Below are 27093 nucleotides of genomic sequence, written 5' to 3' on the forward strand. Positions count from 1 at the left end.
AAAATCTCTCTCTCTCTGTTAAATAAATAAATAAAATCTTAAAAAAGAAGAGATACTGGTTTTTAACATACTGACATGGGTGTGTAATGAATGACATGTTATCCTACTTCCAGTGTTAACCTGTCTCGTTGAGGGTTGAGGGTGGCGGATGGAATCAATCACCTGTTTGGTAATGGAGTAGAATAATATACCTAGGAATCCATTTCCTTGGTGGTCTGAACGTTTAAATGACGTGTGATTATTTTTCCCCTAGTCCATCATACGATTTTCTCCTCTTCGTGAATACTATGATATTATTACGGGTATATTACAGAGGTATGTGGTATATGGAGATTTTGGTATATACCTCTTCCATATAAGAGGTATTGTTGATGTTCTAGCTCACATACTCCATGATACTGCTACTTGGCATCCATTTTGTGTAGCCAGTAGTTTTGCAGGGGCCTTGCACTGACAGGAGCCCTTCTGACTAGTGCATTCCCGAGACAACACGCTGCAGAGTCACGAGTTAATGGAACTTCTGGTATCACATCGGCAATCTGTCCTTGTGAGCCACCATCTCTCCTTTCTCCCAATGCTTTCCCTCTGTGTCCCTTAGAGAAGACTCCCACAGAACTTCCCTAAACCTGTTTTAGCTGGAATGGTATATTCTGGACTTAGCCTTGGGACTCTAAAGCATTGCACTGTGGCCCCAAATTAAAGTATGTGCCCCACTTTATGCATTGAGGTGGTGTTTCGATGTGTCTATGAAGTATACACTTGAAGTACACTGCTTCAAACAGTCTAGCCCAAGTGTTCATTGACTCCTCAATGAATAAAGAAATCTATCATCTCTCTATCTAAAAAGGAATATTTAACACCCTAAAAGGAATGAAATCTTTCCATTTGCCACAACATGCCACAACATAGATGGAGCTAGAGAGTATTCTGCCAAGTAAAATAAATCAGAGAAAGAGAAGTATTGTATGATTTCACTCATGTTTGGAATTCAAAAACCAAAAAAGTGACCAACGGGAAAGAAAAAAGAAATGGAGAAGCAAACCAAGAAACAGACTCTTTAACTTTAGAGAACCTGATCGTTGCCGGAGTGAACATGGGTAGGTGGAGGCATTAAATAAGTGGGTGTTAAGGACTGCCTCTGTGATGAGCATGGAATGTTATATGGAATTGTACAATCACTATTGTACACCTAAATCAAATATTACTTTGTTAATTAAGTGGAATGTAAAGAAAAACCTTAAAAAGTATTTTGTGTTTTACAGATTGAAACTTTTTGGTGGACTGACTGGCAGCAGTTGCACAAAATATACCTTTGCAAACAAATAGAAATATTTATCTTTTCTTCCCTTCCTGATTCCTCCCAAACTGAGAAACTCTCAGTGACTATTTGTAATGTTTATGCCATCATATGTTTCAACTCTGCATGAACGTGCTAATTAGAGTCATCTTACTGTATTTCCTGTCTTGGTTTTCTCTGGAGTTAGCCTGGCTAAATTCAAAGTGTTCAGCATGCTATGTGGCTGATTATTCTCTGCTTCCCCTGATGGAACGCCCAAATTATGTGTGTCCCGAATGGGAATTCCTGTGAGATGGCTGCTGGGTGCTGACGTTGACTCTGCCACCCTCTAGTGAGAGGAGCTAATGTCCTTTTTGTGTTTGGATTCATTTAGAATCTCATTGCAAGAATGCATCAAGCATTTAAATGGACCGCATTGTGAAGAGTTTGAAAATTCTAAGAGGCAGATGCGTCTGTGCCACAGGCCTGCAATCTGTGCTTCTGATACTAAAATGTATTGTGGCCTTGCAGTATTCCAAAAGAAAATCACCTTTTAGTAGAGTCATAACTGAATCTCAAGTGATTTTTTTTTAACATGCAGGTAGTTGGGCTGCAAATTGGGAGGTAGATCAGAAACATCCATTGCCATTGCCAGCCAAAAAACAACTGGAACTACACAGGCACAGGAGAACCACAAAGCTGCTCAGATTGTGTGACCCATTAACACCAGAAGAAGACCAGTCCTCACCAAAAGGAGTTTATGATGAAACTCAAACCAAGTAACAAGACATTTCTCTGGTGTCTTCACATGCCGAGGTTTTTACCGAGAGGTCTTCCCAATCAGATGCCTTATTTCTCCCCCTGCAAACTGAAGGCACCATACTTGAGTTATTTCACTTTTTCCCTCCTAGTGTTCTCCATGCTAACTTTTTGATATATATAGTCCCTGAAACAAAGTTTTTAATTTTTTCTTTTTGGTTTATGACCGTTTAATTCTAGATTTCGTACCCTTAAAATAGAACAATTGCCTTTTGAAAATTGTTATGAGAGAAAGTGCACCTGTTACTGGTAGTGCTCGGGGAGGGGAGCGGCAGTTTTAGGCAGACCCCACACTGGGGCCAGAGCCGATCCCGGGGCCCCTAACAACCCTGAGATCTTGACCTCAGCCCCATCAGGAGTCAGCTGCCAATCTAACCCTGCCCCCCAGGTTCTCCGACTTTTTAATGATTTATTTTCATTGTAGTTAACACAAAGTGTTTTTGGCTTCAGGTGTAGAATATAGTGATTCCACAGTTCTATACCTCACTCAGTACTCATCAGGTAGGTATGTGCACTCCTTAATCTTTGAAATGGAGTCTCACTGAAGGATTAATGCAGCCATTTGACTTTTGTTCCACTTGATTTTTTTTTTTTAAGATTTTATTTATTTATTTGACACAGACACAGTGAGAGAGGGAACACAAGCAGGGGGAGTGGGAGAGGGAGAAGCAGGCCTCCCGCTGAGCAGGGAGCCTGATGTGGGGCTCGATCCCAGGACCCCGGGATCATGACCTGAGCCGAAGGCAGACGCTTAAGGACTGAGCCACCCAGGCGCGCCTCCACTTGACTCTTTTAAGTGGTTTCCATTTCAGTCACCAGGACAAGTATAGGAAGACCACTTCATATTTTACAATGAGAAACCACTCAATATTTTCTGGAATGACTAAAATAAAAAGGATAACACCAGTTTCCAGTGAGAATGTTGAGGAATTAGAATTCTCATATCGGGGGCGCCTGGGTGGCTCAGTCGTTAAGCGTCTGCCTTCGGCTCAGGTCATGATCCCAGGGTCCTGGGATCGAGCCCCGCATCGGGCTCCCTGCTCCGCGGGAAGCCTGCTTCTCCCTCTCCCCCTCCCCCTGCTTGTGTTCCCTCTCTCGCTGTGTGTATCTATCAAATAAAGTCTTTAAAAAAAATTCTCATATCTCTGATGGGAATGTAAAAAGTACAGTTTGGAAAAAATGTGTGGCAGATAGAAACATTTACCTATAGAAGGGGAGCTTTTTGTCACCCTAAAATGTGTCTCTTTGGTCTAAGGATTATTTCAGGCTGGTGTTTTAAAGAAACACCAGATAAAGGAAAAGCTCTGAAATCCTGTGTTTACTTTTGAAAGAGACATTTGCATTTATAAGGGAAAGCTCCACTTGTAAGCTATCTCCCTCTGTGTAGCAGAGAGGGAGAATGTGTCATCCCAGAAACTCTGGTAAGTGGAGAAGGCATGGATCTAAATCTGCTCACAACCACAGCCCTGGTTACCGTGCTTTGCCTGGTCACCTCCCCAGATGCTTCTCAATAGGATCACGTGTGGAGTTTCAGAAAGGATCACATCTGCTACCCTCCCCCTCAGATTCTTTCCATTGGTTTGGGTTAAAACAAGTGTGTTCATTAAGGGCTCCAGGTGATTCTAAGTGAGGCCAGGGTTAAGCAGGAGTGCTTCAGGTTATTTTATGAGAGTTGAGAGCAGGTTTTGCCTCAAGGAGAGGTAATAGGGTCTCTGCTACGTGAGTCTGGGAGGGTCAGGTCCGTGTAGCACACGGTGCCTATGCTGTACCTGAATTTGTGGGTGTTTTGGGAGGGGAGCCCCCCACCGAAAGTAGGGAAGGAAAAGTCAGGGACTGGTCTTCAAGTAGGAACTCACAGTTTCTGAAAAGCTCCTGATGCAAAGGACTGGGATTTTGGGTCTATCTGAATTTCAGGGTCCTGCCTTCAGGTGAACAGTTTACAGTTGAAGAGATTCTGTTGGTGGCTTTAGGGGCATTTTTTTTCCTGATGGAGCTGTGATTTCTCGACAAATATCTTGTGAGAAAGAAATCCAGAGGACAAAGTATAAGAAGAAATAGCCAGCTCTCAGGTAAGCCTGGTGTCCTACGTCAGAGGCTGTGTCATGTTTTTCTCCTGAAATTACTTGCATTTAGAAATTGCAAATGTTGATTCCTCTGGTTCTGAAGTTTCTGGCACATGTTTTCATGATTGTAGTATTCATTTTCAGAAGTGATACTACAGGCTAGGTCTTTAGAACACTTCTATATCCCAGAGTGTTCTCTCCCTTCTTTGCATCCTTGGTTCCAAAAGGCCATCAGCAGTTGTCACTTTGAATTGAAGTACGGCATGTATTGAAAATATTCCTTTGGTGACAGATCCAGAGGGGAAGGTATTGAGTCCAAGATTCCTTTTGCTGATGGGATCTGGTCCTAGGATATCTGGGATGGGGGTGGTGAGGGGAACATTTCTAATTTAGGGCGCGTCTGGATGCTTTATCAGGTCTGTGTAGCCCAGGAGTAAGAAAACGCACAAATAAAAATGATGGATATAACATCCAGAGTAACTCAGAAGTTTCTCAGATTAAAAAAAGAGGGAGGGGGTTGGAGTCTTGCTCTTTATAATGTGAAAAAGATGTTCTATGTAAAATACACTAGAGTTTCGCCTGGGTGGCTCAGTCGGTTAAACATTGGACCTTTGATTTCAGCTCAGGTCATGATCTCAGGGTCCTAGAGGGAGCCCCACTTTTGGTTCCCTGCTCAGAGGGGATTCTGAGATTCTCTCCCTCTACTTCTGCCCCTCCCGCCCTCCTTCTAAAATATAAATAATTCTTTAAATAAAAATAGAAATTTAAGTAAAAATAGATACTAGGTATTAACAGTACATGGAAACTGGTGTCTAAATATGGTGTCTCTTGAGAGTCAGATGGGGACCCCAAATGTGGGTCGATGATTGGGTGGAAGCCAGTTAAGTGGGCACTGGAAAGAATTCACCTGAGGCAGAACACAGTTCTTAGAAGTTGATTGCTCCAAGAGAGCAGCATGCAGGACAGCAGAGAGGCTGTCTGCAAGGAGACAGTAGCAGGGGAGGGGAGGGGGCTGTGTGTGAAGGGGGAAGGTGAGTTATGGGGACTTAGGGAATTTTCCCTTTTTTGGTCACTGTCCCTGGTTGTCAGTAGCCCATTGGTTAGGGCCTAGGGCCATTGTGAGGTGGGTCCCCTGATGGGCCTGTCTGGACTCAGCCAAGGGGTCTCTGTGGGCCCTTTCTCCATTACTTTCCACAGAAACTACATGTCATTGAACTGTGTTTATATCTGCTGTATTTTCATAATTACATTTCTATTCTGAATTACTGTTTTCAGACCACAAGAAAATGCCAGTGATAGTTTGTCCTTCGGTGTGCTGTAAACACTGATAACATTTGTTTCCATACACCTGATGTGAATTTCTTTCATTGCCTTGGTTCTCTCTGCAAGATTCCTCCCCTGTAGTGTTCATATTTTCCCTCTTACATTTGTATGGACCTTAGATGTACTGAGCAATATGCAGAAACTATCACATTTCAAATGGAAAGTTCTTACTCCTGAGTTTCTTTTGCTTGGAGTTTTTTCCTTTTCTTCTCTTTCCCTCTTTCTCTGTTTCTTACTCATTTTCTCTCTCCCCGAACTCTATCCTTATATATTTTTTTTAAAGATTTTATTTGGCCAGAGACACAGTGAGAAAGGGAACACAAGCAGGGGGAGTGGGAGAGGGAGAAGCAGGCTTCCCGCTGAGCAGGGACCCTTAATGACTCAGCCACCCAGGTGCCCCTCTACCCTTATATTTTATTAAAAAGGCAAATACCATGAATTACAGCAGTTTACTTGAATTACAAAAGTAACATGATTCAACATGAAAATAAACTGTACAAATCTCTGACAGTAATAAATTACAATATACAATGAATACAGAAGTCCTACAGAGCAACTCGTACAAAACAAATATTTTAATACCTTTAAAATCCAAATTTTTCTGGGGTGCCTGGGTGGCTCAGTCGTTAAGTGTCTGCCTTCGGCTCAGGTCACGATCCCAGGGTCCTGGGATCGAGTCCCACATCGGGCTCCCTGCTCAGCAGGAAGCCTGCTTCTTCTCCCACTCCCCCTGCTTGGGTTCCTGCTCTCGCTATGTCTCTGTCAAATAAATAAAATATTTAAAATCCAAATTTTTCTTTAAAATCATTCATGAAAAAAGATTCTCAGGTCAGAATTAACACCTCAGTTAGTCAAGCATTAGGAATGCTACATCTGTTTAATATACAAAGAAACATCATTTCCCTAGTCACTTTTTTTTTTAAAGATTTTATTTATTTTTTTAACAGCGGGAGAGGGAACACAAGCAGGGGGAGTGGGAGAGGGAGAAGCAGGCTTCCCGCGGAGCAGGGAGCCCGATCGGGGCTCGATCCCAGGACCCCGGGATCATGACCTGAGCCGAAGGCGGACCCTTAACGACTGAGCCCCCAGGCGCCCCTCCCAGTCACTTTCTAATGTCTGTTTCCAGAATCGTACAGACTCCTTTGCTTCTCTCCACTCCCCATGCCACCGTTTCTTCAGATCCTGAAAATTGAATCTGTTAAACACCAGAAGTCTGTTGATATGACCTTGTATGAACCATAACACTTTGTTGTTGACCCTCTGCAGTTATTAAGCCAGCTGGTAACCGGTTAGTAAATGCCTCCTCTAAGCTCTTCACTTAGTCCATCTGTAGTTGTGACTCTTCCCCGAATTCCTTTCTCTCCTTTCAGAGCCTCTCTCAAATTCTGAAGGCATGATTTTAGAGGTTCGACATAGCTGTCAAAGCCTAAGGTCAGCACGGCAAAGAGAGTATCTTCTTTGTCCTCCGTTCCTCTTGATGGCATTTTTCACTTGCTTCAGATGTTAGAAAGCTGATGAACTCACACGTTGTTGAACACAGCCTCTTTCTTTTTGAACCATTTGTAAATGTCTTCATGATCATTCATGCCGTCCTCGGTATCATCACGAGGCTGCATCACATGGTGGCTTCCTCCGATGTGGTCTGCAGAGATGCCTAGTTGGAGCACTGTCGCCATCCATTGTCATGAAATACTGTCAGAACCGTGTTGTCAGTGGTGTTCAGGAACACCTTTCTAAAAGGGGGTCTAATCTTCGCCCAACTTCAACTTTTGAGGCAAGTCCAGGGACCGCAAGCCGCCAGATGGATGCATTCTTTACGTGTAAGCCAGACCGCCGGGAAAACAAATCCGCTCGTTCCTCCCGCTGCAGGTACGCGGGCTGGCCCCTGGCCCCACCGCCCGGATGGGCGGCCGGCCAACCCTGGCGTGCATCCCCCGACTCGCCTGCCCAGGCCCCGGGCCCACGCCCAACTCCTGCCAGCCACCCACCCTCCCGGGCCACCCGCGCAGACAGAGCTGCCCGGTCCTGCCACGCCCCCTGCCAGCGGTCAGGATGGGGCTGCCCCCCCCCCCGGGGAGGGGGAGCTCTGCGCAGCACCCCGGCTAAGGGCGCAGGGTCGGGACTGGGTCTGGGCCAGTGTCCCCCGCCCGGCTCTCCGCACAAAATGGAGCAGGCTGGGGCACCGCCGAGAGGGGGCCCTACGGTGTCCCGTCGCCCCCTCCTCGGCCTCAGGCGAGCAGGAGGGGGCCTCGCCCGCGTCCCGCCACCCCTCGGCTGGGCCGCACAAAATGGCCCCGCGCCGGCTCCCCGGCCGTCCCTGCCGCAGGAGAGCGGGTAGTGGCCCCGGCCATGGCAGCACTGGGGAGGGGGCGGGCGCCAGGCTCTTTTCCTTTTTTTTTAAAATTTTTTATTGTTGTTAATCACCATACATCATTAGTTTTTGAGGTAGTGTTCCATGATTCATTGTTTGTGCATAACACCCAGTGCTCCACGCAGAACGTGCCCTCTTTAGTATCCATCACCAGGCTAACCCATCCCCCCACCCCCCGGGGCTCTTTTCCTTTTTTAAAGATTACATTTATTATTTGATAAAGAGAGCAAATGCTCAGTGGTGGAGGGTGACCAGGGAGTCAGATGTGGGGCTCCATCCCAGAGCCCTGGGATCATGATCTGAGCCGAAGGCAGACAGTTAACTGACTGAGCCACCCAGACGCCCCTTTCTTGTTTCTGAGGAGGAGAACAAAATCAAGAAGTATGGATAAAATTTAAATTTCCTTTTACTTGCAGCCCATTGATAAATTCTTGAGACAGGCACAGTGTGACATTCCTCGAGGAATCCACAACGGTGGCAATGTTAATGTTTTGCTGGAGGCAAAAAGCAACCTTAGTTTGAGATTAGCCAGACCTCCAGGATCCTGTAAACTCTCTTTAACATAGGATAACCCCTTGGGAAACTTTCTTTTTCTCTACCCCCCAAATATATGTTGGTAATCATCCCCTAAGCATATGGCCCACTGAGAGAGATCTGAAGGTTCCATGACTAAGGTTTTACTAGGCAGTAGTTAGTCCTTCAAGATCCTGGAAACATTGCTTCCAAATTCATTAGAGACTTCAGTTTTTCCCTCACCCCCTCCCCACTTGAAAGCATATCATCCCTCACTGCTCACAAACCCGGTACAGCTCTTTCTTCCCACAGGTCCTATCCCTGTGTTTAATAATACCATGTTTTCTGCACCAGAGACATCTCAATGATTCTTTCTTCATCATTCACTCCTGAACCCCAACATTTCACATCAAAAACATCTCAGGAATTCTTTCTTGACCATTGGCTCCTGTCCTACATCCCATCAGTTTGCACCGGACGAGGAGAGCTCTCACCTTTGTGTGGTTGATATATTTGACTTCTGGGAGTGGTGGTTCTGTCAGTCAGCCCTCTGGCCCATTAGGTTTTTCTTTTCTCCATGCTCATGTCACGGACATACACTTCTATTTACTTCTTTGTGTTTTCAGAAAAAGAAAACAATCACATAATTAACATTGCGAGTGTTTTAAAATCCCGAGATATAATAGAGCGGGAATGATAATTGAAACAAAACTTTTCAGCGAAATACTATGTTGAGGGATCATGGATTAAAATAGCCAAGAAAGAATTCTTGAAAGCTTGTCTGGTAAAAGTTCGTTCATTTGAGTAGCACAGGATCCATGGGTAGAAATTGCTGCACTTGGGCTGCATGAAGCTCCTGGTTCGATACTTAGTGTTCACTGGGGAGGGGGTGTGCAAGGAGTATAAGATCTTAAGTATCTCCTGGAATTTGTACTTGTAAAACTACATTTGCAAGATTTCTCAGGCACTTAGTTCAATATTAACTATTGGTGAGATGTACAGGCAGTCAAGGGATCCATTGAGAATGTAGCAGTTTGCCCTTAATTAATGGTTCTAGAACTATGGAGACTATAGGTCAGCCTTCTGGGTTGCAGGTGAACATTTTTTTGCTTCTAGCCCTCATCATAGTAGACTCAGAAATAAGCTGTTTCATTTCTGTCATTCTATGTGTGTTGATCGTGTGAATAAAAGACAGAAGCATTATCATCCACAAAGAGATTTATTAGGGTCATGGCATTGAAAATGTTGCCTAGTAGTTACCATGACAATTTTCTGCCCCATCACTTTTAATGTGTATATTAACTACTTTCTGAATGTATGGATGTGCGCATGAATGTAAAAAGGTAGATGAGTGTTGCGTGGATCCCTTCTTGTTTCCAACACTCTTCTCAGGTTTGACACCTGCTATGAACACTGCTTTAGAGTCCTCTCTATATTGACCTGTGTGTCATTTTAGATCGACTCTAGCTCACACAACCTGGGGGAAAACCTGATCCCTTCCATGTTACTGGATGTTTGACAAAATATTCCCATAAAAATAGAAGAAGAATGTGTGTGTTCTAAGATTTTTATTATTCATACCCATTAATTTATGAACAACTGTTAGATGGTCTTGGGTAACTAGGAAATGGTGAGAAAGGATTGTTGTTGGCTTTCTTGCTATTCCGGTAGAATCTATAATGGCTATAAAACCCATTCAGGGAGCACCTGGGTGTTTTAGTCGGTTAAGTGTCTGCCTTCAGCTTGGTCATGGTCCCAGGGTCCTGGGCTAGAGCCCTGTGTTGGGCTCCCTGCTCAGGGGGGAGTCTGCTTATCCCGCTCCCTCTGTAACCACTGTCCCCCTCAAGCTCTCTCTCTCTCTCTCAAAAGATAAAAACCGATATAAAAATGAAAGCATTTTTTGCCTGTCCCAAATCCTCCAAGAATTCTTGCCTTGGAGTCCTACCTCTTTCTTATTCAAAACTTTCTTATTCAAAACCCTTGGCCCATAGGCTACTGCCTTGTTAGAAATGCAGACTCTGATCCCATGGCAGTACTCCTGAACCGAATCTGCATTTTCACAAGATGCCAATGCACTGTTTTGAAATTCTAATTCATATCAGAATTTGATGAGTACAGGGGCGCCTGGATGGCTCAGTCGGTTAGGCGTCTGCCTTTGGCTTGGGTCATGGCCCCAGGGTCCTGGGATTGAGCCCCATGTCTGGCTCCTGGCTTGGTGGGGAGCCTGCTTCTCCCTCTGCCTCTCCATTGCTCATGCTCTCTCTTTCTCAGTATCTGTCTCAAATGCATAAATCTTTTTTTTAAAGATTTATTTATTTATTTTTGAGAGAGAATGAGAGAGAGAGAAAGCGCATGAGGGGGGGGAGGGTCAGAGGGAGAAGCAGACACCCTGCCGAGCAGGGAGCCCGATGCAGGACTTGATCCCGGGACTCCAGGATCATGACCTGAGCCGAAGGCAGTCGCTTAACCAACTGAGCCACCCAGGCGCCCTCACATGAATAAATCTTTAAAAAAATTTTTTTGATGAATACATTTGTAACCCACTAAAACATTCCACCTAAGAAGTAGACACAACTTCTGTATGATGTAAACACAGTAGTCAAAAATGTGTATGCATGAGTTGATTTCTTCATTTGACAAGTTATTTTGAATAAACACACAGTATTTATCCTGGTTTTGTGGATCATATGACACTCTCTCACCTCAAGTTTAGGGAATACATTAGAGCATATTACTGTGTTAAAAATTATCTTACTGTGTAAAGTAGGAAATTCACCTAAGCCAGAACTAGTTGTCCTGGTATAACTGAACTAACATGAGTTCACTGCTTGGTGAGTTACAGAACTATACTGGGTAGGGGTTGTCACACAACAGAAATTGGATTTGCAGCAAATAAGGAGATAACAGGAAATAACTTCCAAAGTAGAGACGCAGAGCAAGGGAGAATGATTTCTTTTTATTTGGGGTTAGGGTAGATTTTTATTTTTAAGATTTTATTTATTTATGTGATAGGTACACAGCGAGAGAGGGAACACAAGCAGGGGGAGTGGGAGAGGGAGAAGCAGGCTTCCCGTCGAGCAGGGAGCCCGATGCGGGGCTCGATCCCAGGACCCCAGGATCATGACCTGAGCCGAAGGCAGACGCTTAATGACTGAGCCACCCAGGCGCCTCTAGGGTAGATATTTAGAAAATGGATCCTTGTCATCTTATGTAGAGCTGGGCATAAGGTGTCACAAGTACCTCAAGAAAACCCTCCTCTACATGCTTTGTGTTTTACCTAAATGAGGTTTGTGCTGCTCCTCAGGTGGAGATTTTAAACTATAATGAGATAAAGGGACCTGTAAATCACTCCATGGGTAACTTACTCCCTGGTCCATCTGCTTAGGTTTGAGTCGGGGGTTAAGCTCAAACTGGGAAAGGCCAAGCTCTTCCTCATGACAGTCATTACTTTTGTTGGATAGTTTTTGTTTTCCTGACAGGAGACTGCCCATGAGGTGCTTTGCCAGAAGCAAAAGATAAGGTGGAAAGAAGATGTTAAGTAAGATGTGGGACAAAGGTCTGAGGGTACAAGCAGGTAACCAGGGAAGGTCAAGGTCATGGGTCTAGCTGGTGACATTAACTCCTCCTTTCACCTTAGGGACCATTATGAACTCTATCAATGGCCACTTGGTCACTGTGGTGTTTATTGCAGGCACTGCTGACATTCAGGGATGTGGCCATGGAGTTCTCCCAGGAGGAGTGGGGATGCCTGACCCACACTCAGCGGGAACTGTACAGGGATGTGATGTTAGAGAACTATGGAAACCTTCTCTTCTTGGGCGACTCCTTCCAGACTTCCTAAACACCACTCTGGGTTTTCTTCCTTCCTGTGAAGACTGTCTCTTGCAAGATTCCTCTTTGAATGGTTGGAATTCAGATCCAGGCAGAAAGGGAAATAAGTAGGGGTTTGCAGATGTAGAGAAAAAACTTTGTGATGTTTCCTTTTCTGCTTTAGTTTCCCTTCCTTAAGGTAACAGCATCACTTCTGTAGATTACTGGCAGTTCTAAACACTAAGGGGCATAAAGTGGTACTGCCCACATCTTCTCCAACTTGCACTCCTTATTATTGTGTCTAATACTTGGAAGTGGAGCTCGGGATGTGAACATTGGAAATCCCCCCTTATTGTAAAGGGGCTGCTTTCAACAGCATTTGGGAAAACATGTTCTCGATTTTACAGTGTCCTCTCTTCTCTCCTGAGCAAAATCGTAATTAAAAGTTAGAATCCCCAGCAGTACTCTTTTCCTTTTTGAGGAAATTTGAGACAAATCGGTCTCATTATGTAAAAGCCAGACTTGGTCTCCTTTTCAGAACCAAAGAGGGAGCCTTGGGATGTGATGAGAAAGGAGACCATATCCCTCCATCCAGGTAGGCGGGAATGAATGAGGCAGATGACAGAGGCAAGGTCCAAATGCAAAGGAAAATGATAGACCTTAAACTGTGGTTTGAGTAGCTCTCTGAATGGAAATTAGTTTAGAAGCCTAGTGTTACCTCTCCCTCTCACCGAGGGACACCTGCTATCCAACATTATCACGCTCTTACATCCTCTAAGGATTCTGCTTCAGCTTCACTGGTGGTCCATCACAACCACAGGGAGGGCCAGGGGACTCCCCCTGTTGTGGGAGGGCCTCCATAATCCGAGAGCTTTTCCATTGCTTTGAGGGCCCTGCAGAAATCTCCTTATTTCTGAGGATCTTTCTGTTTAGCCCTTTGCAAGTTGTGTTTCCCCTCATCTGAGAAATGTGTCAGGGTTGTGGTGGACATATTGAGGTTTGGTGTAGAAATCCGGGAACACTGGAGACAGATATTACATGTTTTCTGGTTTATGCTTTCCAATGTTTTGGAGACTTTAATCTTAACTGAGCATAACTGAGACTCAGTAACCTCATCAGATAACAAAGCACCTCCCTAAAATGAGAAAATCGAATGCTTTATTTCCCTTCAAAAGTTTTTTTTTTTCATATTAGCTAATATAGAAATTTCCACTCTGTGTTCCATTCCTCAATGTTGAAATAACATAGAATTCCTACCTAAATGAATGCCATTGGGGAGCTAGAACATTTAGACCTCAGAATTTGTAGCCTTTAATAAAGTCTCAATTGTTACCTTACTAAAATTGCATCAGTTCATAATTCTGTCTTGTGTGAAGTTCCTGTGACTTTTTACTATGTGTTTTCATTTTCTAAATAGTTGTACGCGAGAGTCCTCTCATCTTTTTTTTCTTTTAGCTCAAAAGTTCTGATAGAACATGGTGGGCCTGTGCTTTATAAGAAGTGAGGTAATTAGTTAAACCCCCATATTTAAGGAAAAAATTTGTTCATAAATTTTACTTCACTAAAAAGTAATCATGCATTTTTTCTTCTGCTTTCCTCAGAATGTATCTGAGTGTCATCCCAAATACTTACTTTTTATAAAGTTGTCAGTATATTTACATTGTTGGTGTTTATTTAGAAATAAACAGATTGGGGTGCCTGGGTGGCTCAGTTAAGCATCTGCCTTCACCCTCAGGTCTTGATCTAAGGGTTCTCAGATTGAGCCCCAAGTCTGATTCCTGCTCACTGGGGAGCCTGCTTCTCCCACTCCCTCTGCCACTCCCCCTGCTTGTGTGCTCTGTCAAAAAAATGAAATATTTAAAAAAATAGAAATGAAAGGATTTGTTTGCTTGGCTCTAAGGAATGAATTATACCTTGCATTCTGGGTAAGAGGAGGAATATATTAATGACATGATACATTTTTCAAGTCTTTTAAGCGCCTGTTTGTTTTTTTAAAGATTTTATTTTTTATTTATTTGAGAGAGAGAGAGCACAAGAGGGGGGAGGGTCAGAGGGAGGAGCAGACTCGCTGCTGAGCAGGGAGCCCGATGCGGAACTCGATCCCGGGACTCCAGGATCAGGACCTGAGCCGAAGGCAGTCGCTTAACCAACTGAGCCACCCAGGCACTCTTAAGCACTTATTTGTAAGATTATCATTAGACCTTCTTCTGGTGGATTTTAATGAATATAATTTAAAATTTGTCAGTGAAGACATGCCAGTAATTCAAATGCTTGTTTTTCTTGCATACATAGTCACAGTTTAAAATTATAGTTACATAGTAGTTCTCTTACTAAATAATTCATGTTTTTTTTTTTTTATGTAGAAATTTGGGTTAAATTTGGTCTTACTCTGGTTTTGCAATCCCATAATCATGTGCTTCCTTTTGTCTGGGACTCTCCACAACAGTAGTTACTTCTGGTTTCCTTATATACTGTGTATTTTGGTATAGGATGACAATTTTTAACTCAGCAGATTTTAAGACAATGCGAGTTTACCTCAAATATGAATCAGCTTTATGCCCTTTGCCAAGAACATTATGTATTTGTATCATTATTACCCATACATACTTTGTGACTCATCTTGTGTATTTCTTTCATTGGTTAGTGGTCAGTGTATGTTGTATCATGCCTACATGTGTTGTCATAATAATAGAAATAATTTCATCATCTATTTACTGGTGGATTTTTATTCTCCTTGCATGAAAGACACTTTTGAATTGCAAGTAATTTTGAAACACTTCCTACCTGTGTATCAAGTTCAGGTACAGTTTATCCTTAGTTGTGGTGTTATACCCCTGACATGTTTTGATACCATTCTCAGGCACTTTTGTGTCTTCTGTACATATTTTCATTGTGCTTTCAAAATGAAACTGAAAGGTATAAAAAAAACACTTTGATGGTCTCAATTGCATCCAAACTTAGTCCACTTATCTCCATTCCTGCACATACCTTGTTTCTGATATCACAAATTCTTTTATGTTGTGTACTTTATTATCTACATTTATGATTTTTTATGCTTTGATTTTTAATTTGTCTTGAGGTAGAAATATGAGCAACCTGTGCTACCTCATTACAACACTACGGGTTTCTATAATTGTGGAAATATTTATATTTACCAGAGAGCTTTATGTTGTCCTGTGGTTTTAGTTTCTGTTTAGAATCCTTTTATTTCAACTAGAAGTGCTTCCTTTAACATTTTGTGTAAGACAAGTCTCCTGATAAACTTAGAGGGGTTTCTATGTGGGAAGATCTTCATTTCTACCTTCACGGAAAACAGTTTTCCCAGATAGAGTACTCGTGGTGGATATTTTGATCTTTCAGTGTTTGAATACACTGTCCCATGCAGTTCTTCCGATCAGGTCTGCCGTGAATCCCACTACTAATCTTATAGGAGCTCTCTTGTATAAGATGAGTTGCTTTTGTCATCTGGTCTCAAAATTCTCTTTTCACCTTTGATTTTTCATAGGTTAATTATAAGGTGTCACTGTGTTGATGTCTAGACATTTACCCCACCCTGAATTTCCTGAGCTTGTTGAATTTGTTCTTTCCACATTCGTGGGAAATACAAGCCCTTAGATCTTCATGTAAGCCCTCTGCCCCATTTCACTTTCCTCTCCTTTTGGGGTCCCCTTAATGTACATATGGGACCACTTGGTGTCCCAGGAGTTCCTAGACTCTCTCCTGTTCCACATTTTTCTTTGGTCCTCTCAGCAGATAATTTAAAACAAGGGGTCTTTAAAAACAAAACAAAACAATAACAAAAAAATAGGTCTTTAAGTTGTCTGAATATTTCTTCTGCTTGATCAAGTCTGTGGGTGACCCATTGGTGTGTTTTTAACTTCAGTAATTGTACTCTTCAGCTCCCAATTTCTGGTTGATGGTTTGTTTTATTGTCTGTTTCTTGGGATTTACATTTGGGTCCTGCATACTTTTCCTGATAACATTGTTACCTGTTTTTCTTCTTCCTCCATAAGCACCTTTATGATGGTTATTTGAATTCTTCATCAGGCAATCAGTAGTTCTTAATTAATTTAGAGCCAGTATTGGACATTTATTTCATTCCTCTGACTAGAACATGTTTTCCTGGTTCTTTGCATGCCTTATTATCTTTTTTTTTTTTAAAGATTATTTATTTATTTGAGAGAGAGAATGAGAGATAGCATGAGAGGGAAGAGGGTCAGAGGGAGAAGCAGACTCCCCGCCGAGCAGGGAGCCCGATGTGGGACTCGATCCTGGGACTCCAGGATCATGACCTGAGCCGAAGGCAGTTGCTTAACCAACTGAGCCACCCAGGCGCCCGCCTTATTATCTTTTGTTGACACTTGGGAATTTAAAAAAAAGCAGCCTCTGGGCCCAGGATTATGGACTCGCTTTGTACAGATCAACACAAATAGCAATTCGGGGACCTCCCCCACATGTTCTGGGCATTTGTCATGTCTGAAAATTTGTGATTTCCCAGTTTTCAAAGTGTAGTTACTTTTTAGAGTCCATGACACCTTCCTCTCTCTGTTTGTCTTCATCTCTGTAGTAGTCTCTCCGTTGGTCGAACAAATGCTCACCTTTGGTCTGAGCAGCCACCGCACTGCATCCAGAGGGTGCTGTCATTCCTTCCTCCTTCCATGTCCTGCATGACAGAAACATGTCCTCAGGCAGCAGCAAAGTAGTGAGATCACTGAACATACAGGTCACTCATTTGTTTCTCTTTTGAGGAGAGGTAAGAGTTTTCTCACAGTGTTGCCATGGAGTGTCAGGGAGGGAGTGTCACAAACTTTGTCTCCCTGATGTGTATATATATTCCATTAAATATGTATATATCCAAATATACACACACAAACACCACATCTTTATCCATTCATCTGTCGATGGACATCTGGTCTTTGGTTTTGTTGACTGTTTCCTTTGCAAAAGGTTTTTGTCGTTTTTTTTTTTTTTAAGATTTTATTTATTTATTTGACAGAGCGAGTGAGAGAGGGAACACAAGCAGGGGGAGTGGGAGAGGGAGAAGCAGGCTCCCCACTGAGCAGGGAGCCCGATGCGAGGCTCTATCCCTGGGATCATGACCTGAGCTGAAGGCATACACTTAATGACTGAGCCACCCAGGCGCCCCAAAAGGTTTTTTATCTTGATGAAGTCCTAATAGTTCATTTTTGCTTTGGTTTCCTTTGCTTTTGGAGACATGTCTAGCAAGAAGTTGCTGTGGCCAAGGTCACAGAGTTTACTGCCTGTGTTCTCCTCTAGGATTTTGATGGATTCTTGTCTCACATTTAGGTCTTTGATCCATTTTGAGTTTATCTTTTTGTATGGTGTAAGAAAATGGCTTGGTTTCATTCTTCTAGATGTGGCTGTCCAATTTTCCCAACACCATTTTTTTTGAGGACGTTGTCCGATTTCCATTAGATGTTCTTTCCTGCTTTGTTGAAGATTAGTTGACCATAGAGTTGAGGGTCCATTTCTGAGCTCTCTATTCTGTTCGATTGATCTATGGATCTGTTTTTGTGACAGTACCATACTGTCTTGATGATTATAGCTTTGTGATACAACTTGAAGTCAGAAATTTTGATGCTTCCAGCTTTGGTTTTCCTTTTCATCATTACTTTGGATATTTGGAGTCTGTTTCCATACATATTTTAGGATTATTTCTTCCAGTGTGAAAAATGCTGATGGCAGTTTGATAGGGATTGCACTCAATGTGTAGATTGCTTTGGGTAGCATAGATATTTTAACAATATTGTGCTCCCAACCTATGAGCATGAAATGTTTTTCCATTTATCGCGTGCGTGTGTGTGTGTGTGTGTCCGTCCTTCTCAATTTCTTTCCTAAGTGTTCTATAGTTTTCAGAGTACAGATCCTTTCCCTCTTTGGTTAGGTTTATTCCTAGGTATCTTATGGTTTTTGGTGCAATTATAAATGAGATCAATTCCTTGATTTCTCTTTCCTTTGCCTTGTTAGTGTATAGCAATGCAACCGACTTATGCATTGATTTTTATATCCAGCAACTTTGCTGAATACTGTATCACTTCTGTCAATTTTTGGGTGGAGTCTTTTTTTTTTTTTTAAGATTTTATTTATTTATTTGACAGAGACACAGCGAGGGAGGGAACAGAAGCAGGGGGAGTGGGAGAGGGAGAAGCAGGCTTCCTGCCCAGCAGGGAACCCAGTGTGGGGCTTGATCCCAGGACCCCGGGATCATGACCCGAGCTGAAGGGAGACGCTTAACCGACTGAGCCACCCAGGCACCCCTGTGTGGAGTCTTTTGAGGTTTCTATATAGAGTATCATGTCGTCCGTGAAGAGTGAGAGTTTAACTACTTCTTTGCTGATTTGGATACATTTTATTTTTTACTGTCTGATTGCTCAGGTTAGGACTTCCAGGACTATACTGAACATCAGTGGTGAGGGTGGACATCCCCACCTTAGGGGAAAGGCTCTCAATTTTTCTGCATTGAGAATGATATTAGCTGTGGGTTTTTCATATATGTCCTTTAGGATGTCAAGTTATGTTCCTTCTATCCTTACACTGCAGAGAGTTATCAAGAAAAGATGCTGTATTTTGTCACATGCTTTTTCTTTATTGATAGGATCATATGTTTCTTGTCCTTTTATTGATGTGGCTTATCACATTGATTTGTGGATGTTGAACCACCCTTACAGCCCAGGAATAAATCCCACTTGGTCCTGGTGAATAATCTTTTTTTTTTTTAAGATTTTATTTATTTATTTGACACACAGAGATAGAGGGAGAGAGCACAAGCAGGGGGAGCGGCAGGCAGAGGGAGAAGCAGGCTTCCTGCATGAGCAGGGAGCCCGATGTGGGGCTCGATCCCAGGACCCTGGGATCATGACCTGAGCCGAAGGCAGCGGCTTAACCAACTGAGCCACCCAGGCGCCCTGAATAATCCTTTCAATGCACTTTTGGATCCTATTGTCAGTATCTGGGTGAGAGGTTTTTGCATCTGTGTTCATCAGGGATATTGGTCTGTAATTCTCCTTTGGGGTCTTTGTCTGGTTTTGGAAACAGGATAATACCTCATAGAATGAGTTTGTAAGTTTTTCTTTCCACAACTACTTTTTGAAACAGTTTCAGGAGAATAGGTATTAATTCTCCTTGAATTGTTTGATAGAATTCTACTGTGAGGTCATCCAGCCCTGGATTCTTGTTTGTTGGGAGATTGTTGACTACTGCTTCAATTTCTTTGCTGATTATGTGTCTACTCAAGTTTCTATTTCTTCCTGCTTCAGTTTGGGTAGGTTAGATTTTTCGAGGAATGCATCCATCTTTCTTCCAGATTTCCTAATTTGTTGGTGTATGATTACTCACAATATTTTGTTACAACTGTTTGTATTTCTTCAGTATTGGTTGTGATCTCTCATTTTTCATTCATGATTTTATTTGGGTCCTGTCTGCTCTTTCTGGTAAGTCTGCTAGGGGTTTGCTTTATCAGTCTTATAAATTCCTGCTAGGGGTTTGGTTTATTAATCCTTATTTATTAATTCCTTCAAAGATCCAGCTCTTAGATTTGTTGATCTGTTCTGTTGGTTGGTTTTTTATTTCTATATCATTGATTTCTGCTCTAATCTTTATTTCTTTTCTGCTGGATTTAGGCTTTATTTGCTGTTTTGTTTTGTTTTGTTTTTTTCAGCTCCTTTAGATGGAAGGTTAGATTATGTATTTGAGATTTGTCTTTTTCTTGAGAAAGGCCTGTATTGCTATATACTTCCCTCTTAAGACTGCCTTTGCTGCATCCCAAATGTCCTGAACAGTCGTGTTTTCATTTTCATTTGTTTCCATATATATTTTAAATTCTAATTTAATTTCCTGTTTGACCCATTCTTTTTTTTTTTTTTTAAAGATTTTATTTATTTATTTGAGAGAGAGAATGAGAGACAGAGAGCACGAGAGGGAAGAGGGTCAGAGGGAGAAGCAGACTCCCTGCCGAGCAGGGAGCCCGATGCGGGACTCGATCCCGGGATTCCAGGATCATGACCCGAGCCGAAGGCAGTCGCTCAACCAACTGAGCCACCCAGGCACCCTCTTTTTTTTTTTTTTTTAAGATTTTATTTATTTGACAGATAGTGAGAGCAGGAACACAAGCAGGGGGAGTGGGAGAGGGAGAAGCAGGCTTCCTGCCGAGCAGGGAGCCTGATGCGGGGCTCGATCCCAGGACCCAGGGGTCATGACCTGAGCCAGAGGCAGACGCTTAACGACTGAGCCACCCAGGCGCCCCTGACCCATTCATTCTTGAGTAGGATTCTCCTTAACCTCCATTTGTTTGTTTTCCTTCCAAATTTTCTCTTGTGATTGAGTTTAAATTTAAAGCAATGTGGTCTGAAAAATGGAATAATCTCAAACTTTCTGTACCATTCAAGACCCAATTTTTGACCCTGTATGTAAACTATTCTGGAGAATGTTCCATGTATACTCAAGAAGAATGTGTATTCTGCTGCTGAGTAGATGTTATACCTCAGGAAGAAATCAATACTCTATTAGGAGTGATGATGCAGCACGAGGTAAGAGATGAAACATGTCTAAGCCGAAGCATTGGCATGAATTCTTCACTGGGGAGAGGACCCCTGTCCAAGGCTACACTATTGACTCTGAATCTAGAAAGATAAATTTTATCTGTTTTTCAAAATCCTCTCCAGTTCTTCTGTCTCTTCATCTCCACTGCCGTGATGTAGGTATCAAAACTGACCTTCCTTCCTGTGTTTTGGAGACCCCATTGTCACTGCTCTCCCCCTCCCGTCTAAGCCTTATAGGCCCTTGTAGAGCCTTAGGAGTAGCTTGGAATTTTCAAATTCAATGGTAAATGGTTGGTAACAGGATCATTTGAGGCCATAATTGAGATTTAAATACAATATTGTCACCGCTTCATTGGAAGCATAGGCAAACTCCATCAATGGGCCCCAGGATTAATTTAGGTACTTGGCACTTTGAGAGTTGTGAGGACAGATAAAACATGATGACGACACAGTTCGAGAGGAAGATAAATCCTACGAAAACCAAATATGGAGAACTCTTGAAATGTGGGGAAGTTCTTTGGTCACTGCAAGGCCTTAGGAAGCTACTTGTGATGAGCAAATGTGACAGAGATGCATTCTTGGGAATTGTGCTTTTCTGGGAAGTCAGATGCTTTTCTCATGGTTTAATTAATTCTCTGGTTCTCCTGAGGACCAGTTGCTGTTCGATGACAGAGATAACTGTACTTTTCCAGGCCCAGATTCATGGAGTGATGTATAGAGGGGGGTATTGGATGATTTAAATATTGTGTGCATAGCTTGAAGATGTCCCATGACAGAGTAGATGTTGAAGATGAAGAACGCTGTTGGACATTACTAGTCAGAACCAGCAAGCATTGGTATCCCAGGAATATAACCCCAACTTAGGTCTGTCCCAGTACGGATGGGTGACCTTCCAAGGAAGCTGACCTGAGGTTGGCAGGGCCCTCCCTCACTTCCACTCAGCTCCATGATGAGTCTAGTCCTGTGCTCTATGTGCAAGGCAGTGGTTGAGAAGCAGGTCATCTCTCACCACAGGGACCATTTCTGCTCTAAACAGCCTACCCAATTTTTGGGCTAGCTGTCCCTATGTTGTTTAACAGCCCATGCAGTCCCTATACTCCTGAGAGGAAAGAGGATTTCATCAGTTGTAGAAACTGATGAAATTAAGTTGGTTAGCATGTTACAGTCATATTTAACATTGCATCAGTTGAAGAGAATTCATTTCTCAGTACCCTTTGTGGTCAGCTATATAATGAAAAAGTTGATGTGTAAATATAGAAAAGACAATGTATATTTTCTGTTATGTACACAAGGAGCAGGTACACACTCGGGTCTTATAAAATAGGTTAGACACCCTAGGGTATCCTGATTTTTCTATTTCTATTCTCTGGTATTGTCCACCCCCAGGCATTGTGATTATACTCACAACCCTTGGATCATGACCTGAATAGAAACTTATAGTTGGATGCTTAACCAATAGAGCACCCAGGAGACCCACTTTATTTTTTAAGATTTATTTTAGAGCAGAGCAAGTGAGTAGGTGCAGGGGCAGGGGGAAAGAGAATATCCTGAAGCATACTACTGGCTGAGCTGAGAGCCCAGATCAGGGCTTGACCCCAGGACCCCGAGATCATGACTTGAGCTGTTTAACCAACAGAGCCACCCACACACCCCTGTTCTAATTAACATAAATTTGGATTGCTTGCATTCAGGATTGTGACCTAACGTGTATTTGGGGTGATCTCTGTGAGCTCAAAGAGGGTAGAGAGAGAGGAGAGAAGGAAGAGGAGGAAGACAGATTTTGTTAGATTCATTTATGAATAAAGAAAATGTGTGTTGTGTATGTTGTTTGTATGCCACAACAGTAACATGGCCACAAGCATAGAGGGTTTTTTTAAGATTTTATTTGACAGAGACAGCGAGAGACGGAACACAAGCAGGGGGAGTGGGAGAAGGAGAAGCAGGCTTCCCGCCGAGCAGGGAGCCCGATGCGGGGCTCGATCCCAGAACCCTGGGATCATGACCTGAGCCGAAGGCAGACGCTTAATGACTGAGCCACCCAGGCACCCCCCCAAGCCTAGAGGGTTTCTAAGAGTGAGTTCTGTCTCGATAACTCAGGATTGACCGTGACACAGTTCCTGCAGAGGCTGTCAAGTTTAGCCTGAGTCAGAGTCAACTGGAGGATCTGTAAATCTTGGATTGTTGTGCCTATCCCCACATTACCATGTCAGTAGTTCTGGGGTACAGCCCCCCAACTAACCTTTCTTACCCAATCTCAGGTGCCTGTCTAGGGAGCGGATGTTGAGAACCAATATCTGAGGACACATTTATAGTTGTGTTCTTCATAAGGTATCAGCCTTATCAAAATGTAGTCAGATACACAGGTATATAGTCTTGGTTCTCCACGTGTGAAAGTGGACTCATTGCTGGGCCTTTCCTGTGTGTTTAGAGTAGTCAACCAGAAAGCCACTCAGGCTATGTGTAATGTGGCCTGGAATTTTCAGTTAGAAGTCTTAGTTCATGGAATCTGTTCTGTGTGAAGACTTCTGGGTGAATCACTGAGTTTTAAAGAGGAAAGAGAATCTAAACACAGGTCACCTTCTGGAAGGGCATTTGACATGGCTGCCCCGTGTTGACTTTTAGGGTATCCATATTTAAATACTGACTCTACCAATATTGAGAGGCTCACTAAACTCTCTTTTATCTAAAACTTTTCTGTCCATAAAAGGACAATAGTATTAGCACCAGCACGTTGAATCAAGAACATTAACTACATTACAGTGGATAAAGCATTAATAATTGTGGAACATACATTGTACATTTTATGCAAAGGAACATGTCAGACTCTAGTGAATATGTTGGATTTTATTTTTCACAAAAAGAGAGTCCACAATCATGCCGAGTCCTCTCTACGTGAATGTGAATATTGAACCTTGGAAAATTTGATAACTGGAATGATCTGTCTGGTCCATTTTTCATTGGACTTCTGCAAAATTTCTCACTTTTTTTTTAAAAGATTTTATTTATTTGAGAGAGGGAATGATATAGAGAGCATGAGACAGGGGAGGGTCAGAGGGAGAAGCAGACTCCCTGCTGAGTGGGGAGCCCGATGCGGGACTCGATCCTGGGACTCCAGGATCATGACCTGAGCCGAAGGCAGTCGCTTAACCAACTGAGCCACCCAGGCACCCTGAATTTCTCACTCTTGTATCTGTACCTCTTCCTTTACTGAAATGGAATGAAGGCAAGTTTGAGAGGTTTTATTCTGTCATCTGAAGGTGGCCAACTGTAATTTCTTCTACAGTTACCCCAGGGACATGGCAGCTTCTGGTTTAAAATATTTGCAATCTTTTTTAAAGATTTTATTTGAGAGAGAGAGACACAGCAAGAGAGAGAACAGAAGAAGGGGGAGTGGGAGAGGGAGAAGCAGGCTTCCCGTGGAGCAAGGAGCCCGATTCGGGGCTCGATCCCAGGACTCTGGGATCATGACCTGAGCCGAAGGCAGACGCTTAATGACTGAGCCACCCAGGCACCTCCTACAATTTTTTTTTAAAGATTTTATTTTATTTGCAAGTGAGCACGAGAGAGAGAGAGAGCGCGCACACAAGCATCAGCTTGGGGAGGGGCAGAGGGAGAGGGAGAAGCATACTTCCCCACTGAGCAGGGAACCTGATGCTGGGCTCGATCCCAGGACCCTGGGATCGTGACCTGAGCCAAAGGCAGATGCCTAACGACTGAGCCACCTAGGTGCCCCACAATCATTTTGGATGTAATTTTATTCTCTAAGATTACAGACCACCAGATACATGTCCATTGACACTGTGGTTCCCTGTGTTTCCAAACCTATGCTGGCAACTCCGCGGTTAGCTGGGGCCAGAGGTGATATTCGGATTTGGCATTTGGCAGGACTGAAGGACATTCTCTGTTGCTGGGCAGTACCATTGGCTAGGCTCTGAGACTGCCTGGATTCACTGTTCAAGTTCCCTGGTCAGAGAGAGTCAGATGTTATACTCAACCCTACGGCAACACTGCTGGGTTGGCTCTCTCCCCATAGGCCTATAAGAAGCTCTGTGGTTGCCTAGGGTCTTTGTTCAGTCTTCCTGGAGGGGCAGGAGTAGAGGCTATGCTCAGCAGTGGGATGTGACTTCCAACTTTTGTACCTACTCATGAAGAGCCACAGAATGGCCTTAATTTTCTAGTTCAACCTATTGATTGGAGAACCAAGTCAGACAAAGCTGCTGATAAATCTCCTCAACCAGAAGGGTTCATTTCCACTCTGTACATGAGCAGAGTCACTGCGATCTCTGATTGGGTGTCACTGCAAGGTGGAACACAGTCTTGTCTGGCAGTCTTTCAAGATTTCAGCACTGGTTTTGTAAGCCCTACCCACCTTCTCCATGTCTGTGTGATCCCCACTGGTCCAGCACCACAGATTGCCCCAGGCATCCTCATGAGGTGAGATCTCAATGGGCCACTCAGGAAGTGGCTTGCCATTTGGGGAATGCTGGATGCCCACCATGGGCTCTTTTTTCCTTGGTGGAGCAATTGTAGTTTCTTTTGGTCCTTTATGGTGGGACTGTGCTGGCTCTGGGAAGGTGCATTGTGATCAATGTAAAATTGCTCCTCTTAACCTTCTAATGTTGTCCTTCTTGGTCTCTGCGGTCCAGGGGGTTCTTCAGCCTCACCCCTGAATACTGAGAGTTTGCCCGTTGATGTCTTATGTTAATAGTTGCTAGCTGAGTTTTTTTTTTTTTTTTTTTTTAAGATTTTATTTGACAGAGAGAGACAGCGAGAGAGGGAACACAAGCAGGGGAGTGGGAGAGGGAGAAGCAGGCTTCCCGCCGAGCAGGGAGCCCGATGCGGGGCTCGATCCCAGGACCCTGGGATCCTGACCTGAGCTGAAGGCAGACGCTCAACGACTGAGCCACCCAGGCGCCCCTGAGCTTATTTTCAAAGTACTGAAGTGGGAATTACCTATTTCACCATCTCGATGATGTCATCCCTCTGTGATGAATGGATTTATATTGCATGAGTAAAAATGAATGTTTCCCTGTATATAAGTATTTGTGTGTCTTTATACATGTGTATATATATATGCACAGATGTTATCCATGAAGTAGAATATTTAAATAGTGTAACTTTTGATATTGAAAAATAACACTATTAATAACAGTGACAAGCTCCTTTCATGTTAAAAATTATTCTGTATGGTATTTGTATTGTCATGCTGGTTATTTGGCTATCACTACATGGGCTTTTGTTTTGTTGATTTTATCCTGTTTTAATTATAGCTATAGGATAATTCCAGTCAAATATATTCAAGCAATGTTTTTGTTTTGTTTTGTTAATTTGAAAGAGAGCATGAGCAGGGTGGAGAGGGAGAAGCAGGCTCACCACTGAGGCCAGAACTGGTTGTGGGGCTTGATCCCAGGATCTGGGGATCATGACCTGAGACACAGACACTTAACTGACTGAGCCACCCAAGCGCCCCTCAAGCAAAGTTTAATGTTATCAGCAACATGGTTTATTTATATTTGATATTCCAATGGAGATATCGGGGTTTGGATTTTCCAAGTTCTTTAATGTTTTTCCTAACAACCTTATTTTTTTTACTATCTTTTCTTTCCTGTGTTCATAGAAAGTAATTCTATGTTTTATTCTTTGTGATGATTGTGCATTCAGTAACATATTGCTTTAGCTAGAAATTAAAGATTGCTTTTAAAATCTAGTCAGTGTGGGGCACCTGGGTGGCTCAGATGGTTAAGCGTCTGCCTTCGGCTCAGGTCATGATCCCAGGGTCCTGGAGTCGACCTCCCTGCTCCGCGGGAAGCCTGCTTCTCCCTCTCCCACTCCCCTGCTTGTGTTCTCTCTCTCGCTGTGTCTCTGTCAAATAAAATCTTAAAAAAAAATAAAATTCCCCTTGAGCTCCTCAGTAACTTTTCCCTGTCAGCACTCTTTTACCATGTAACGTAAGAAGCTGCCGTGCTCACTTTTGTACTTTATATAAATGTAGTCAGGCAATGGGGCCTCTTTGGTATTTGGCTTTCTTTCTCTTTGTGAAATGATGTGTATTCCTGCATGTTACTGTGCATCGTTCATTAGACTAGATCATTCCAGGGCGCCTGGGTGGCTCAGTTGTTGGACGTCTGCCTTCAGCTCAGATCATGATCTCAGGGTCCTGGGATCAAGCCCCACATCGGGCTCCCTGCTCGGCAGGAGGCCTGCTTCTCCCTCTCCCCCTCCCCCTGCTTGTGTTCCTGCTCTCGCTTTGTCCCTGTCAAATGAATAAAATCTTAAAAAAAAAAAAATCAATCTGATTCCATTGTGTGAATATCAAGTGATTGCATCATTCTCCTGTTAATGGGACGGGGGTGGTTCTCC

The 27093-nt window shown here is 43.1% G+C and overlaps 2 pseudogenes; one reads left to right on the plus strand and one right to left on the minus strand.

The window, feature by feature from the left end:
• Positions 1 to 6656: 6656 nt before the first annotated feature.
• LOC114201818 (nuclear transcription factor Y subunit beta pseudogene) lies at positions 6657 to 7167 on the minus strand (annotated as a pseudogene).
• Positions 7168 to 12023: 4856 nt separating this feature from the next.
• Positions 12024 to 12784, plus strand: LOC114201819 (KRAB domain-containing protein 5 pseudogene; annotated as a pseudogene).
• The last annotated feature ends 14309 nt before the right edge of the window (positions 12785 to 27093 follow it).

This window comes from Eumetopias jubatus, unplaced genomic scaffold (genome assembly GCF_037043125.1).
Source record: "Eumetopias jubatus isolate StellerSeaLion01/CBP00866 unplaced genomic scaffold, mEumJub1_p1.0 scaffold_10, whole genome shotgun sequence".
NCBI lineage: Eukaryota > Metazoa > Chordata > Mammalia > Carnivora > Otariidae > Eumetopias > Eumetopias jubatus.